At 40.5% G+C, this 18,814-nt stretch overlaps 1 protein-coding gene across 1 annotated transcript in view; it reads left to right on the top strand.

Annotated features, from left to right (window-relative positions):
- Positions 1–18,814, top strand: part of LOC122814299 (heat-stable enterotoxin receptor-like) — a 436,605-nt gene that overhangs the window by 204,472 nt on the left and 213,319 nt on the right. The gene's annotated exons all lie outside the window — the stretch shown is intronic.

Genomic DNA, 18,814 nt, shown 5'->3' with positions numbered 1-18,814 from the left:
ATACAAGGCCATGTCAAACCCAGAGCTGTTGGACATGCTACACTTAAAGAAATCCCAATCCCTCAGAGCTACATGCTCCAGGGATCTAAACCTTGTCATCACAATAAACAAAACATGTTGGAGGGATAGGTTCCTGACCCAGAGACTCCCCAGACTCTGGAATAGATTGCCCATACATGTCAAGCAGAGTGCCTCTTTGGACCTCTTCAAGAGGAACCTTGACGATTGGATGGGAGAAAGGAAATTCACCCCAGGGATCACGTCAGTCACCCTGCTAGACAGGGGTCCAGGAAAGTAAATAATGTGGGAAGAAATAGCCAGGGAATTGTTATGGCTAGGCTTGTATAGGCCCTAGGGCTGATAGCCTAGTACCAACCTATGAACCTATGAACCTATTTACCATTTTTCTTGCTGTAGTGCAATCTCAGAGTTGGTATATTTAATAAGCAGGGGGTGAGGGCATGAGGGGGGCTTGCTCCCCTGCTAAAATGTAAAAAAAAATAAAAATTAAAAAAAAAAAAAACATTGCAAAACTTTGATCTTATGATCTCGACCATAAGAAATTTTATGTTTTGAAACTTCTATATTTAGATGTAGACCCATCACCAGTGGTATGAAATTCAATGCTGAAATGCACAAAATATCTGTGTTACTACAATTGCTTCCAAACTGTACTGGATATAAGGGTCTAGAGATTTATGGAACTCTCTCGAGCATAAACAATCATTACCCATATTTTGACAGTCCAGCACAATATTATACCACAAATGTTCATAGCGCTCAACTAAGTAGGTTGTTCAGAGATGGTCCAGTTTATAACTTGTCTCCCATTTCTGCATGGTCCCATGAGTTATCTTTTGAAAGCCAGCAGCTCCCCAGTTATCAAGGATACAGCAATGAAAGAATAATACTATTGCCACAGGCATGAATGTTTTGTGAGGAGGAAAGAAGACGCCCTGTCTTACATCACAGACTTTTATAGTAAGATTATTCATTTATTCATTTATTTATTTATTTGCATTTGTTTGCCAAGATGGTCCATCTGGTAGTAAAGTTCTTTTTTAGCAGAAGCATAAAGAGATAAGCTCCACAAAAATACAATAGAAAATATTAAAATACAAAATACGAGATAAAGAATACAGCAATGGAAAAATACATGGTCATCATCATCATCTTCTTTCGGCTGTTCCCGTTAGGGGTCGCCACAGCAGATCTCCTGTTTCCATTTCTTCCTGTCCTCTGCATCTTGCTCTGTCACACCAACCACCTGCATGTCCTCTCTCACCACATCCATAAACCTTCTCTTAGGCCTTCCTCTTTTCCTGTTACCTGGTAGCTTCATCCTTAGCATCTTTTTCCCAATATACTCAGCATCCCTCCTTAGCACATGTCCAAACCAACGTAATCGTGCCTGTCTGGCTTTGTCTCCAAACCTTCCAACCTGGGCTGACCCTCTAATATACTTATTCCTAATCCTGTCCACCCTCGTCACACCCAGTGCAAATCTTAACATCTTTAATTCTGCCACATCCAGCTCAAACTCCTGCCTTTTTGTCAATGCCACTGTCTCCAACCCATATAACATAGCTGGTCTCACTACCCTCTTGTAGACCTTCCCTTTCACTCTTACAGGTACTCGTCTGTCACAAATCACTCCTGACACTCTTCTCCACCCACTCCATCCTGCCTGTACTCTCTTCTTCACCTCTCTTCCACACTCACCGTTACTCTGAACTATTGACCCCAAGTATTTAAACTCATCCACCTTCGCCACCTCTACTCCTTGCATCCTCACCATTTCTCTATCCTCCCTCTCATTCACACACATATATTCTGTCTTAGTCCTACTGACCTTCATTCCTCTTCTCTCTAAAGCATATCTCCATCTCTCCAGGGTCTCCTCCACCTGTTCCCTACTCTCACTACAGATCACAATGTCATCTGCAAACATCATAGTCCATGGGGACTCCTGTCTGATCTCATCTGTCAACCTGTCCATCACCATTGCAAATAAGAAAGGGCTCAGAGCTGATCCTTGATGTAACCCCACCTCCACCTTAAACGCATCCATCACTCCCACCACAGACCTCACCGCTGTCACACTACCCTCATACATATCCTGTACCACTCTTACATACTTTTCTGACACTCCTGACTTCCTCATACAATACCACAACTCCTCTCTAGGCACCCTGTCATATGCTTTCTCTAAGTCTACAAAAACACAATGCAACTCATTCCGACATTCTCTGTACTTCTCCATCAACACTCTCAGAGCAAATATCACATCTGTAGTGCTCTTTCCTGGCATGAAACCATACTGCTGATCACTAATCATCACCTCCATTCTTAACCTAGCTTCCACTACTCTTTCCCATAACTTCATGCTGTGACTGATCAATTTTATCCCTCTGCAGTTACTACAGCTCTGCACATCACCCTTATTCTTAAAAATCGGTACCAAAACACTTTTTCTCCATTCCTCAGGCATCCACTCACTTTCCAACATTTCATTAAACAATCTGGTTAAAAACTCCACTGCCATTTCACCTAAACACCTCCATGCTTCCACAGGTATGTCATCTGGGCCAACAGCCTTTCCATTCTTCATTCTCTTCATAGCTATCCTTACTTCCTCCTTGCTAATCCATTGTACTTCATGATTCACTATCCTTACATTATCCAACCTTCTCTCCCTCTTATTCTCTTCATTCATCAACCCCTCAAAGTACTCTTTCCATCTCCTCAACACACTCTCCTCGCTTGTGAGTATGTTTCCCTCATTATCCTTTATCACCTTTACCTGCTGCACATCTTTCCTAGCTTGATCCCTCTGTCTAGCCAATCGGTACAGATCCTTTTCTCCCTCCTTAGTGTCCAAATTTTCATACAACTCTTCATATGCCTTATCCTTAGCCTTCGCCACCTCTCTCTTTGCCATGCACCTCATCTCCTTATACTCCTGTCTACTTTCTTCATCTCTCTGACAATCCCACTTCTTCTTTGCCAACCTCTTTCTCTGTATACTCTCCTGTACTTCCTCATTCCACCACCATGTCTCCTTGGCGTCCTTCCTCTGTCCAGATGTGATACCAAGCACCTTTCTAGCCGTCTCCCTTACTAGCTCTGCTGTAGTTACCCAGCTATTTGGTAACTCTTCACTGCCACCCAGTGCCTGCCTTAACTCATCCCTGAACTTCACCTCACAATTACCCTTTTTCAATTTCCACCACTTGATCCTTGGTTCTGCCCTCACACTCCTCCTCCTCTTCTTGATAACCAACGTCATCCTACAAACCACTATCCTATGATGCCTAATGACACTTTCTCCGGTCACGACTTTACAGTCGCCAATCTCCTTCAAACTGGCCCTCCTACATAAGATATAATCCACCTGTGTGCATCTTCCTCCACTCTTGTATGTCAACCTATGCTCCTCTCTCTTGTTAAAATACGTATTCACCACAGCCATGTCCATCCTTTTCGCAAAATCCACTACCATATGACCTTCTGCATTCCTTTGTTTAACACCATACCTACCCATCACTTCCTCATCCCCTCTGTTCCCTTCACCAATATGCCCACTGAAATCTGCTCCAATCACCACTCTCTCACCCTTGGGTACAGTCATCACCACTTCATCCAATTCACTCCAAAATTTTTCTTTCTCATCCATTGCACACCCAACGTGTGGAGCATATGCACTAACAACATTCATCATTACACCATCAATTTCCAGCTTCATAAGCATCACTCTATCTGACACTCTTTTCACCTCCAAAACACTGTTAGCATATTGTTCCTTCAGAATAACTCCTACGCCATTTCTCCTCCCATCCACACCATGATAAAACAATTTGAACCCACCTCCAATACACCTAGCCTTACTCCCCTTCCATCTGGTCTCTTGCACACACAATATGCCAGCCTTCCTTCTGTCCATCATATCAGCTAGCTCTCTCCCTATACCAGTCATACTGCCAACATTCAAACTTCCGACCCTCACTACCACAGTACATGGTACACAATAAAAACTGGAAAAATATAAAATACAAATAATGCAAGAAGCAAAGAATACAATGAATAAGATATACAAAGAAAATATTTAGTCAGGGAAATTACAATAATTAATATATGTAATGGCCATACTGTCTCAGATTAGGCAAATTTGGAGGTATAGCAATTTGAAGGAAAATACAAGGTAAGATAAAATATTAAAATGCAAAATACAAGATACAGAATACAGCAATGCAAAAAAATACATGGTACACAATACAAAATTGCAAAAAATATAATATATAAATAATACAAGAAGCAAAGAATACAATGAATAAGATATATAAAGAAAATAATTATTTAGACAGGGAAATTTCAATCATTTCTATATATGTGTGCGTGTATATATATATATATATATATATATATATATATATATATATATATATATTTATAAGCACTTTATTATCTCAAAATACTGAAATCTCAAATTTCAGTATCTTGAGATGAAAATGCCAAAAGTGCAGTTGAGCGAAACTGCACTTGATCGAATTCAAAGTGTCAAATTTGTGGTTTTGGTGACGCGGTACGTGAGATTTGCTGTGTTTGTAAGGTGCAGTGTGCTGTGGGATATGGTTTGCCTGCCGTTGCATGGATATATGTGGAGATTTAGGTAAGTGCTGTTTTTTTTAAGGGTTTGGGATAAGGATTTGAGTGTATGTGAGTGTGTTGGGAAGTTTTAGGTGTAGGTTAGGGTAGGTAGGTAAGAGTGTGAGTGTGTAAGTGTTGAGAGTGGTAGTGTTTGTATGTATGTGGTGTGTGTTTGTGCAAGGGGAATATAGAGTATGTAGTGGTGGGTTTAGTGTCTTTGTCTTTTTAGTGCAACCTCGTAGTTAGTATATATAAGTAGTGGGGGTGTGGAGGACACAGTGCCCCACATGGGGGTGCAGGAGGGCTTGCCTCCTTGCTTATATTATGGTTTGTATGCTTTGTATGTTCCCTAGAGGGCCTCCCCACTTAACTTTACTGTTACATCAAACAACGGTACCATCATATCTCCTGACTCAACTACAAAACTACTAGGGGTACTAATTGATAATAACCTTAACTTTGATACTCACATTAACAGTACCATAAAAACAGTCAACAAAAACCTAGGCTCCCTCTATAGAATCACATCCTTTCTCACCCCACTAGCAAGGGCTACTATTGACCACACCCACTTAATCTCCACCTCCCCTATATATACTAACCTCTCTAAAAACAACTTGAACAAGCTGGCTGTCTCCTACAATAATATTGTCAGATTTGCAACAGGCTCTACATTCAGAACCCATCACTGTACTAATTATGAACAACTAGGATGGCTAGAGTTGCCAAATTTACTTCTAATTAACCAATTAACAGTTGCCTACAAAATCCTGTATCAGCCTACTAATACTCAAATTCTTACCAACCTTATCACACCCTACAACAACCTTAAGACCCTACGGTCATCTAATAAAATATTAGTACAAAAAGGTAAAACCAACAATATGGCTGGTGACTCTTTGTTCTCTAATACCGTGGGTAAAACCTGGAACTCACTCCCCAGTGACCTGACCTCCCTTTCCTCACTAACACAATTTAAAAGCAAGCTGAAAACCTACCTTAAATCCCATTGGTTATGTCACTGTGCGAACCCAGAATAATTACACCTTTTTTCACAAAGACTCCCGTCACATCAACTGTATATACTAATTGCCTGTTGAAAACCATAAAGAAAATGGGCCTTATATATTACTAAAATGTCTTCATCAATATCTACCTATAACTAAAACGATTCTGTAAACAGACATGTTTTGAAGTGAAAATATTTGCTTATATATTTAATGTATCCACATCTGTAAAATCTGTCATGTATAAAATTGCTTAAATATGTATTGTACCTGTATCTGTTGAAAACTGTTATTTTACATAAATTTTACTGTGTTTTCGAGGAGCTTTTCTCCCCGGGCCTCTGCTGAAAATGGACATATATCCAGCTGGACAAGACCAGTCAACAAATGTAAAATAAAAAAAATAAATAAAGGTGTGTGTATTTGTGTTGATGTGTTTGTGTGTGTTTTGTTGGCTTGTTGTAGTGTGGGGAGGAAGGTGTATGTATGTTTGTTTGTGTGATGGAGGGTGTATTTAAAAGTCATGATTTTGTGTTTCACGCTTTTGGGATTTCAATATTGTGAATGTTCAGCTTTATAGTCCTGAGATACTGAAAGTCGAGATTTCAGTATTTCGAGATTATAAAGTGAATCAATATATATATATATATATATATACATATATAAAACCATATTCTCTCATATTAGGCAAATTTGGAGGTACAGCAATTCCAAGGAGAAATGTTTACAGGAAAGCCAGAGTGAAGAGAGATACATAGCAAGTAATGAATAAGGAGCTATATTTATCCCAGTGAACGCAGGAGACTATCCAAGTGCCTAACAGGTATAGTTTTAGTTAATCCTTAAAGGATTTAATGTTATCAACTAGCCTGAAAGTCAGAAGAATGGAGTTTCAGATTTTAGAAACTTAAGAAGAATATAGAGTCACCTATGAAATTGTTGGATTTAGTCATTTGTTTGTTAGCAGAGTGAAAAGTTCTAGGAAAGTAGTGCTGGAGAAGAGGACATAAACTCCTGCCTTTTCAGGTATGTATAGGAGGTTATAAGTGGTGGCTAGTTGTGTTAAGGTTAGGAAGTGAGTGCTCGGTCCTGTTGAGCTGATTAAAGGTTACCACAGTGGTAAGCTTCATAAGGCAGGTTAGTAGGAAATTTAGTTACCTTATTGTAGCACTGCTTGAGTAGGTTAAAATGGGTTGCTGGTAAATTGATGGGTATGGGAAAAGGGTAGAGGAATGTTGGGAGTATGCCGGTTGATGCACTGTGTTTTCAATAATTATCTGTTAGATAAGGCTTAGCCCTGTAGAGAGAGTGAAGCTTTTTGTGTCTTTTTTTACATGCTTTAGATGATAGTCTTAATTTCAGATTTCATCAATTATGACTCTTAGGAGCTTAGTTCAGTTTTCGTGCTGTTAGAGGTAATAAGAAAAATATTTTTCTTTTCTGAGAATTCCTTGTAGGTGAATAGGATAAGAACAGATGTGAGTTTTTTTTTTTGGATTTATCAGTAGTTGTGAGTCGGTGGTGGTGCTGCGGTAGCGTTGTCGCCTCACAGTAAGACATTGCCCTGTTCGATTCTCAGCTAGAGCGTCTTCTCTGTGGAGACATGCGTGAATGGGCGTACCTTCGTTGAAGGTTGTGCATCAGGGCTGGCAACTCGGCACGTAAAAATCCACTGCTAATCATTAGCGGACCAGAGTTCCACTGTGGCGACCCCTAACCGGGAAAAGCCGAAAGACACAACAATCAGTAGTTGTGAGTCAGCAAGCTATGACTTAGTAGACAAGAAGGATTCCTGAGTTAAATGTAGCTAGTTTATGTTTTTGGCAGAGTAGATGAGAGTTTGTCATCAGCATATTGGATTATGGTAGAATGCTTACTTGCAGTAAGGGGGATTGTTGTGCAGAATAGGATAGGTCCATGAATGGCATGGTGGGGGACACCCACATATGTGAATAGAAAGGGGGAAAAGTAATTTGCCATTTTACAGCTTGTCTGCCTGAGAGGTAGTTATTGAATGAGGAAACAGAATCTGAATGCAGGCATAAGGAGAATAATTTATGTTGTAATTGTTGGTGAGAAACAGTGTTTTTGTTTTACAGTGATGAAGAAGTTGATGAAGGTGGTTCTGAGACTATGATGAGAATGAAATCCAAGCTGTGTGGGAGATAGGAGATTACTGTGAGTGATGAAAGTGACTAGCTGGGAATGGATACATGTCTCTGGTACCTTTAATGAAAGTTATAGAATGGCCATAGGTCTGTAACTGGAGAGGACAGTTGAGTTGCTGTAGAGTGTGAGGTCTCTCCTTTGGACCAGTAATCAAGGAGCCTAAATCCTCACCACTGACACTTGTGGGGAATGTTCACATAGATCAAAAATGGATAGATGCAGTATTTTCAGACGTATCTGTCTACACCAAGCACAATTTCCCTTAACAGCACACAGGGAGTGCACTCCAATGTGGGACTAGGTTTTCTTCTCCAGGCCCCAAATAAGACTCCACCTTTCTTACTGCAGAAATCAGTGCTCTTTGTCCCTTTTCCAAGTAGCTGTCACACACTCACACCCACTTTGAGATTTGATTTTCACACACACACACATACACACAAACACACACACACACACACACACACACACACACACACACACACACACACACACACACACACACACACACACACACACACACACACCTGGGAAAGGTTGGCACAGATTTACCCACTATACCACCTTCACCCAGACAATAAGGTAGATTCACTGCCACCAGCCAGCTACTTTACGGCTCTTACCAGGGCACCCAATTACACTTAGTAAAATCAATACTTATACAAATAATAGTGTTAACCAAGCAGCAAGACTTTCAAGAGCATGAAGCCACAGTGCCATGAAATAAATGCAATTACTCTCAAAGGTTAAACTATTTTCTAAAAGGCCAGCCCCAGTGAAAGGTTTAGCTATATTTAACAATAAATAATAAAACAGAAAAGATGAAAATACTGAATATCTATTTACAATAAACACCAGAGTTTCAGTTCACATGGAATATGAAAAATAACACAGATGGAATGATTCAGACACATACAGGAAAAACAATATTTAACTAGACTAACTATATTTTCCTAACTGACTGAAGAATTACCATGTCCCGGTTACTTACTAAAGGAAAGCAAGATGAAATGGGTAAGTGTTCTTGTCACTTCCAAAACTGAGTGCTGAATGCCATTATCACATCTCTCACTAATATCTAAATAACATTTCAGGCTGGCTACAGAATGATATCATATATGGTCACCTGATTATGTGGTTCTCACACTACCCCATCTGACTAAAAGCTGTGTCACAATATACAACTAGGACTTTGCTAAAATGTATTCCAGCATCTAGAGACTGTAGTACAATTCCAACCCTTTCACACTTCCTGCAGAGACTAACCAACCATTCTCTGGCACCCTAGGGTAGTAATTAGTTCACCACTAAGGATAATAAGAGCAGGATCCCAGCCCAGACATTGTGTCTCTGGCTGCATTCAAGCCTGGGAGATAAAAATATTTATGGCCTAAACCATGTCATTTAATTTCAAGCTATTTTTCTTAAGGTTAACTGGGCTGAGTGTATCCCCTTCCCTTCCAGCATCCTCTGTTAATATATATATATATATATATATATATATATATATATATATATATATATATATATATATATATGTATGTATTTCATCAGTTACACTAAAGTCTGACATACATGTATATTTCTTTTCTGTCCATCAGGACCCACTGTTGATACATTTGTAACACAAGCAGATTTACAAATGCATTTTAAACACAAGTATATGTACAAATCAATTTGATATCTAAATGACATAAAATTCTTTACAAAACTCCAGCTAGTTATGCTGGCATGTGTCACACATGCATTGCCCTACTCTCTCTGGCATAGCTGTCACTACTTCAAATCAACACATAGGGGTAGGGTGTAAAATATTTCCACACAATAGGGGCATTGCATTCTTTAATGGAATGACTTATTAAAATAGAGAAAGGATAAGCTGATGCATCTTCTGTAGTTTTGATGTACTCAGCTGGCAGATTATCAGGGGTAAGAATAGTTGGCTTTAATTTAAGGAGTATCTTTTGATTGTGAAAGTGGGCATGGATCCAAATCAGAGAGGTTTAGAGATTCTGTTGATGGAAATTGTGGCAAACTGAAATGCTGCCAGCCCAGCTAGCTGGAATTTTGTAAATAATTATATGTCACTTGAAAATATTAATATTATTTGTATAGAAATTTGACACTGCCAGTGCAGCTATCTGGAATTTTGTAAATAATCATATGTCATTTGTGAATATTAATATGATCCATAGGCTTGTCTTACAAATGTAAGAGAACTATATGATATGTGGATATTAAACTACTGGTGCAGAAGTGTGTGTTGAACTGTATGTTATGTACTTGAGCTTCAAGAAGAACTACTTCTACATGAACTACAGAATGAACTGGCACCCCACCTAAGTACCATGTTCAATCATAGCCTCACCTCAGGCTTTGTGCCCATTGAATGGCGCACCATGACAGTTATCCCACTCCACAATGGGGGGGGGGCACAACAGACCCTGGGAACTACCGCCCCATTAGCCTGACGAGCCTCGTCTGCAAGGCCATGGAATGTATCATCATGGAACTCATAAACAAAGACATTGGAGATCTCCAAACCCTGGACCCCACACAGTTTGGGTTTGTAAAAGGCAGATCATGTCTCCTAAACCTGATAGACTTCTTTGAAGTAGATGAGGGTAAGGTGGTTCACACAGCCTATCTAGATCTCGCCAAGGCATTCAACACCATCCCCCACTCTGGAATTATAGATAAATTCACTAAATTAGGTATAAATCCCTATGTTACAAGATGGGTTGCCAACTGGCTTACTGAAAGAACCCACACTGTGAAAGTAGCAGACTCCAAATCAGACTTCAGACCAGTGACAAGTGGAGTACCACAGGGTTCAGTCCTGGGTCCTCTCCTGTTTGGTATCTACTTCTCTGAAGTACAGACTAACACAGAAGGTCTTTGGCTAACTAAATTCACAGATGACTGCAAACTAGGAGCCATAATTGAAACTCCTAACGATGTGGACATCCTACAAAAGGGCCTCACTGAGACAGATGCCTGGTGTCAAAGACATGGTCTCAAGCTCAATGCCAAAAAGTGCATTGTCATCCCCTTTGGTAAAAATTCTGTACCCATGAACTACCACATAGGCGGTAGTCTACTTAACACCGAAAGTGTAATAAGAGACCTTGGGACACAGGTGAACAGTAGTCTCTCCTTTGATAATCACATCGCCACAGTGGTCAGGAAATCTTTCTATGTGGCACACCTCATCACAAAAGGTTTCTCATCCAGAAAAAAAGAAGTCATTGTTCCCCTCTACTCATCACTCATTAGACCCATTATAGAGTACAATGCCCCTTTTGGTATGTACCTCACAAGACATCTACAACAACTGGAAAGGCCGCAAAAATACCTCACAAAGAGGATTACTGGCCTCAAACAGATGCCTTACGCAGACCGTCTCAAAAAACTCCAGCTTTACTCCGTCACATATCGCCTACTCAGAGGTGATCTCTGCCTAACATACAAAGCTATGTCAAACCCAGAGCTGTTGGACATGCTCCACTTAAAGAAATCCCAATCCCTCCGAGCTACACGCTCTAGGGACCTAAACCTTGTCACCACAATAAACAGAACATGCTGGAGGGATAGATTCCTATCCCAGAGACTTCCCATACTCTGGAACAGACTACCTATCTATCAAACAAAAATAGAGACCTCCTAGGGTAAGGTACCTGTAAAACCAACCAAATAGACAACAAAATAAAGGTACAGGTACTCCACGACAATTGAAGCCAACCAGTCTTACGTACAAAATCCTTTATTAAGAACAGTGGAACAGTAAGCGCTTTCGCGTCTACAATGCATGCTTCATTAGACTTCAATAAAAACTTAAAAACAGTTTCAATAAAATACTCAAGAGCATAGTCACATGGACCAATGGCTGCTTAGTCACAATTATAGTAGTATCACACCTGAAGGGTGTATGTAATTACACATTATCTTAAAAACAAGAACCTTATTCCTAAAAACTGTTCAACAAAATATGTTCAACATACTTAACTTGAAAATACATAAAAAGCTCAAATATAATATAAATCAAAATAATAATATAAATCAAAAATAACATTAAAAATAAAAATCAATTGTGTTTAAGAGCACGATCTCTAAGGAAAGGTTTTAAAGTAACTCTTTCATTGAGACCATGCCCAACATCTGCTTGCAGTCTAATAATCCATTTGTTCTCCTCCTTTTCAGTGAAATTCCCTATGTTCCCTAGTCTCATGGAGGTATGTATCAACTCCAATACTAAAAACTCAAAACTGTGTCTAGTGCCTTTCGATAAAACATGTCTCGCTAACGTATTAGTTTCATTTTCTTTATTGGTGGCATATAGATGCTCTCTGATTCTCTCCCTAAGAGTTCTATTGGTCTCCCCTACATAGAACATTCTACATGGCTGGCATACTGCTAGATATACTAGGTTATGAGTCCTGCAATCTGCATAATGGTTGAACTCATAAACCTTCATAGTGTCTGGATGTTCAAATCTAACGTCCTTCGAAATAAAAGAGCATTGGTTACAACTACGGCATGGGAAAGTACCTTTCCTAACTGATATAGGTCTACTATCCTTTTCTCTCTCATAACACAACATGTCTTTCAAGCTTCTACTCTTCTTATAAGAGAAGCTGGGGTTAGTTCCTAAGATGACTTTCAGCCTTTCATCTAATAGTAGAATCCGCCAATTTTTCTTGATAACATCTGTAATCTTCCTGTTCCTATCAGTGTAAGTAATAACCATCCTTTTCTTGTTTGTGGGAGCATCAACCACTTCCAAACCTATATTAGGACTCTTGTGAATGTAGGGTTTGGCCTTCCCTTCACGTTCAACAAATGCTAGATTTGATAAATCTCTGTCATGGTAACCCCTTTTTTTGAATTCATCCTGTAGATTGGTTATAGCTACTTCAAAGTCCTTGTTATTGCTGGTTAGGCGAGAACATCTCATAGCCTGATTCCTTACAATATTTTTGTGTATGTGAGGTGGATGCATACTATTTCGATGTAAAAACGCATTCTTTCTGCATGGCTTCCTGTAGATCTCAGTTTCTAGCATGCCATCTCCCTTTCTCAAAGTTACCTATCTATGTCAAACAGAGCTCCTCATTAGCACTCTTCAAGAAAAATCTTGATGATTGGATGGGTAATAGGAAATTCACCCCGGGGATCACTTCTGTGGTTCTGCTTGACAGGGGCACAGGAAAATAATTTTCTTGGGTGGCGAAAGCCAGGGTACATTTTTGGCTAGGCTTGTAATAGGCCCTAGGGCCAATAGCCTAGTATCTACCTATGAACCTATGAACCTAAGAATATAACCACAGTGTACCCTACTGTAAAAGAACAGAAATATAAAATGGACTATGTGCCTGTGCAAATATGTGTTTTCATGGTAGAAGTTGGAACATACAGACTTAACTTGCAAAACTTCAAGAAAATAAGTTGAAATTGTTTACGACTGTGCTATAAAAGTTAGTTAATGCAAAGAGACAGCATGTCTAAAGTTGGAGGTTTTCCTATTGTCTTGAAACGAAAATAATTACTAGGTTTCAAAAGTAAAAGTATTTAACTGTTTTACAACTTCCAGTTTTAGGCAAACTTCTGAGAGATATGTACCTCTGACACAGAGGTGCTAAATTCTAAGTTTCTGTTAGCCTGGAAGTCAGGTGACAAAGAGTGATGTCATCCAGCTGACCCAGCGGAAATTTTTTGATATTAATTTGGGAACTCTCTCAGAGATGGTGCATTTTGTATTCGTCTTTGGATTTGACAATACCCTGTCATTAGCACTTGCCTTGTTAATAGTGAGTAACTAGATTACAGTGATTTCTCTTAGAGATAGCTAGGAATATAGTAAGATTAGTTTAGATGTTTTCTGTATTTATTTGAGACTGTCCTGCAATGTTGTTTTAAAATATTTCCTGTAATTCTGAACTGTGTAGTCACTGCATTGAGTTATTGAGTATTCTCTTGTTCTTTTATTATTTATTATTAAATATATTTAAACCTTTTAATGATAGTTGGTTTGTTTAGAGATATTTAAGCTCTTAGATTACTTGCATATTTATTTGGTGACACTGTATAGGCAACTCCTAAATAGCCTTGGCCCTGGTCACACACCATTTGAATAATAGTAACATTACACAGTAAGACTGGGCACCCTTTGGGAAGGGCCTTAAAATAGTTGATAAGGGGTTCTGGTGGCAGTGCTAACTACCTTATGGTCTGGGCAGAAGGGGGCATAGCTAGTAAACCTGTGCCAGCCTTTCCCAGGTGTGTGCTTGTGTATAAATTAAATCTCAAAGTGTGTGTGTGTGTGTGTGTGTGTGTGTGTGTGTGTGTGTGTGTGTGTGTGTGTGTGTGTGTGTGTGTGTGTGTGGTGTGTGTGCATGTGTGTGCGTGCGTGTGTGTGTGTGTGTGTGTGTGTGTGTGTGTGTGTGTGTGTGTGTGTGTGTGTGTGTGTGCGTGTGTGTGTTTGTGTGTTTCAGCTACTTGGGCAGGGATACGAAGTACTGGCTGGACAGAAAGAGTGCTAGGAAGACATGGCTTGGAACTCTGACTAAGGACTCAACTCTGTATCTGTGCCAGTGAGTAGTCTTATTGGGGATTTGGAGAAAGAGGGAGAAACCAGCCCCAGACTGACTGTGATCTCTGTGTGCTGTTAAGGGAAATTGTACTTTACTGTGTGTGTACTTGTCATCCTCCCAATGTGGACATCCCTCACTGGTGCTAGTGGTGAGGATTGAGGTTTCTTGATTACTGGACCAGTGCAGGGGTGTCACAGAAGTGTGGTAGTGGGAGGTGATATTTTACAAGGGACTCTACTGGTTATATAAAGCTGAAACTGAACTGGGCTACAATGATTATATCTTGGGTGTTTAAGGAAGGGATTAGCTTGGTAATACATGCTGAATTTTGTAGCTGATTAACTGAAGAACAACAATAGTTGGAGTTGTTTTGGCTAGACGTTTTGGAAATTTGTGTAATAAGTGTTTTTGTCAAATTTAATGCTATTTTACACAAGTTGCTTATATTTCTGGAAGTATAGCACTGATCCATATTTTGTCTATGATTTCCAAACTTTGTCTGTCTGGTTCATACTTTGTTTTGTTTGCCTAGATATCCAGACGCAGGATTGACTTTCAGTCTGTCTGTTCTGCGTGGGGCTTGGTAATTCAACATGCTTTAAAAAGCTGTATTAATTAGTATAATGGCATCATCTAAAGGTAATAGTGCATTCAAGCTGTCGGATCTTAGGCTAGAGATAAATGTGTGTATGTTGAAGGCGAGAGATTGATTGCTTGATTGTAGTGATGCTGTTTGTGAGCACAGTCTTATGCCAAATGTGTGGAGGTGATCACTCAAGGTATCAGACACAGATACAGTTGACATGCTTTTATGTGGGTCATTGTTATTGATTCAGTGAATAAAGGATTCCTTATCAATTGATTGTATTATGTCTATGTGTGGTGGACCTACGTTGATTAAATCCACATACGTTTACAGCATTAGTAGAGGAGTCACTGCTTATTTTTTGCCAGTCAATGTTTATATCATCCTGTTTAATAGCTTCTTTAAGGTTGTTAGATGATGCCCATGAGAAGAATCCCTCAGAAATGTTGAAGTTATCAACAGGAGGCATGCATATTGCTGTTATGCATATGGGCTTGTATTTGTTAAGGGTAAGTAGGAATTTAAGAATTTTAGCATTTGAGATAGGAGGCGGGATTAAAGGAATGTTTATAAATTACAGCTTCACTGCCTACTTTTTTCTTAGTTCTATCAAGCCTGAGTATTTTATAGCTTGAAGGTAGAATTTCTACATCCTTAATTTCAGGCTTCAGCCATATTTCTGTAGCATTAACAATGCCAGGAGAATGGAGTGCTATCCAAGCATGGTGTTCAAGTATCTTATTGCAAATATTTCTGTGGTTTATGTTAAAGAGGCACAGGCTAGATGGTGTAGTTAGTTATTAACCTGTTGTACAGGTCACCAACTCAGGAGATTGAAGGAGTACCTTGATGTAAGTGTGACAGGCTAGGCTTTAGATGGACATCCTCACATAGCTTTAATGTCAGGAGGGACTGGGATGTGGAAGGGTTAAAGGCTGACTGTAGTTGCTATTTACTAAGTAAGTTACAGGGCAGTTAAATGTGAGAGGAGATATTGGTAAGTATGATGTATTAGGAGCAGAGATGCTTGGCTGCGGATATGCAGCAATTTCATCAAGGTGGGGCCAAAGATTGCTTTGTATGCCAGACATAGCTGAGGAGTCTGTATGAGACAGAGTAGAGGGACAGGGCTTTTAGCCTATCCATGTAGGATAGATTTTTGAAGCCCTGGATTTTCCTGGTCAGGAACCTCTGTGGTCTGTCCAGCTGCTACATGTGCTTCGTGAGGTACATGCCAAAAGGGGCATTATACTCGATGATGGGCCTGATAAAGGAGGAATACAAGGAAGTTATGACTTCCTTGTTCATGGAAGAAATACCCTTAATAATGAGATGAGCCATGTAGAAAGCTGTCCGTACAATGGAAGCAACTTGGTGGTCAAAAGTTAGATTGCTGTCAGCTTGGATGCCCAGATCCCTAACAACTGTTTGCTTGCTTAGGAAGTTGTTATTAATGTGAAAATTTGTGGAGATGTCACTCTCCTCAAAGGGGGTGATGATGCATTTTTTGGCATTTAGTTTGAGGCCATGTTTATGGCACCAGTCATTTATCTGGGTGAGACCTTATTGTAGTATGTCTGCATCACTAGGGGAGTTGATGACAGCACCCATTTTGCAGTCATCTGCAGACTTGGTCAGCCATGGACCTCTGGTTTTGGCTTGCACCTTGGAGAATTATATTCCAAAGAGCAGGGACCCAAGATCAATCCCAGGGGTACACTGCTCATTATGGGTTTACTACTTGAGGTAGCTTCCCCTATTTTGACTGAGTGAGTTCTACCAGAGAGCCAGTTAGCTACCCATCTGGTCACATACAGATTTACATCAAGCTGAGATAGTTTATCTGTTATGCCTGAGTGGGGAAGAGTGTTGAAGACCTTGGCCAGGTCAAAGTAGGCAGTATGCACCATCTTCCCCTCGTCCATGGCTTTGGTGACTGACTCAAAGAAGTCTACAAAATTTAACAGGCATGATCTCTCCTTGACAAAACCAAACTTTGTGGGATCAAGCATTTGGAGGTTACCAATGTCCTTGTTAATGTCGTCCATGATAATACGTTCCATGACCTTGCAAATCATTCTAGTTAGGCTGATGGGTCTATAATTGCCTGGCTCACCTTTGTGCAGTGGGATGAAGGTGGCCATCCTCCACTCAGCTGGGACAAAACTGGTACTCAGGCTTAGGTTGAATAGGGTGCCTAATGGTGCTTTGAGTTCCTGCCTGAGTTGATGCAGGATGCAGCCTGGGATGTTATCAGGTCCCATGGAAGCTGTGTTTTCAGCCTCTGAGTGGGTGGTAATGACTTGTTCCCTAGAGATAAGGGGTGGGGGGGCAGGTGATGGGGATATACTGGATTACTGATGGGGCAGAGGGGTAAAGTTTTCACTGAACCTGTCTGCCACCAGGTTGGCTATATCCACGGCATCTGTGTACATGGTGTCCTTGACCAGCAGTTCTGAGCAGATTTGGGTGTTTCCCCTTAGACTGTGGATGTATGTAAAGAAGGCCTTATAGGTTCATAGGTAGGTACTAGGCTATTGGCCCTAGGGCCTATACAAGCCTAGCCAAAAAGGTACCCTGGCTTTTGCCACCCAAGAAAATTATTTTCCTGTGCCCTTGTCAAGCAGAACCACACAAGTGATCCCCGGGGTGAATTTCCTATTACCCTCTGAGTAGGTGATATGCGACGGAGTAAAGCTGGAGTTTTTTGAGGCGGTCTGTGTAAGGCATCTGTTTGAGGCCAGTAATCCTCTTTGTGAGGTATTTTTGCGGCCTTTCCAGTTGTTGTAGATGTCTTGTGATGTACATACCAAAAGGGGCGTTGTACTCTATAATGGGTCTAATGAGTGATGAGTAGAGGGGAACAATGACCTCTTTTTTTCTGGATGAGAAGCCTTTTGTGATGAGGTGTGCCACGTAGAAGGATTTCCTGATCACTGTGGCGATGTGATTATCAAAGGAGAGACTGCTATCCACCTTTGTCCCAAGGTCTCTTATCACACTTTCGGTGTTAAGTGGACTACTGCCTATGTGGTAGTTCATGGGTACAAAGTTTTTACCAAAGGGGATGACAATGCGCTTTTTGGCATTGAGCTTGAGACCATGTCTTTGACACCAGGCATCTGTCTCAGTGAGGCCCTTTTGTAGGATGTCCACATGATTAGGAGTTTTGATTATGGCTCCTAGTTTGCAGTCATCTGCGAATTTAGTTAGCCAACGACCTTCTGCATTAGCCTGTACTTCAGAGAAGTAGATACCAAACAGGAGAGGACCCAGGACTGAACCCTGTGGTACTCCACTTGTCACTGGTCTGAAGTCTGATTTGGAGTCTGCTACTTTCAACGTGTGGGTTCTGTCAGTAAGCCAGATGGCAACCCATCTTGTGACATAGGGATTTATACCTAGTTTAGTCAGTTTATCTATAATTCCAGAGTGGGGGATGGTGTCAAATGCCTTGGCGAGATCTAGATAGGCTGTGTGAACCACCTTACCCCCATCTATGGCTTTGGTGATTACTAAAAGAAGTCTATCAGGTTTAGGAGACATGATCTGCCTTTTACAAACCCAAACTGTGTGGGGTCCAGAGTTTGGAGATCTCCAATGTCTTTGTTTATTAGTTCCATGATGATACATTCCATGGCCTTGCAGACCAGGCTCATCAGGCTAATGGGGCAGTAGTTCCCAGGGTCTGTTGTGACCCCCCCTCTTTGTGGATTGGGATAATTGTCGCTGTGCGCCATTCAACGGGCACAAAGCCTGAGGTGAGGCTATGACTGAACATGGTACTTAGGTGGGGTGCCAGTTCATTCTGTAGTTCA

This window comes from Protopterus annectens, chromosome 1.part1 (genome assembly GCF_019279795.1).
Source record: "Protopterus annectens isolate FY-2018-M chromosome 1.part1, PAN1.0, whole genome shotgun sequence".
Classification (NCBI taxonomy): domain Eukaryota; kingdom Metazoa; phylum Chordata; order Ceratodontiformes; family Protopteridae; genus Protopterus; species Protopterus annectens.
Note: the sequence above shows the minus strand (reverse complement) of the source record. Positions and strands in the feature narration are given on the sequence as shown.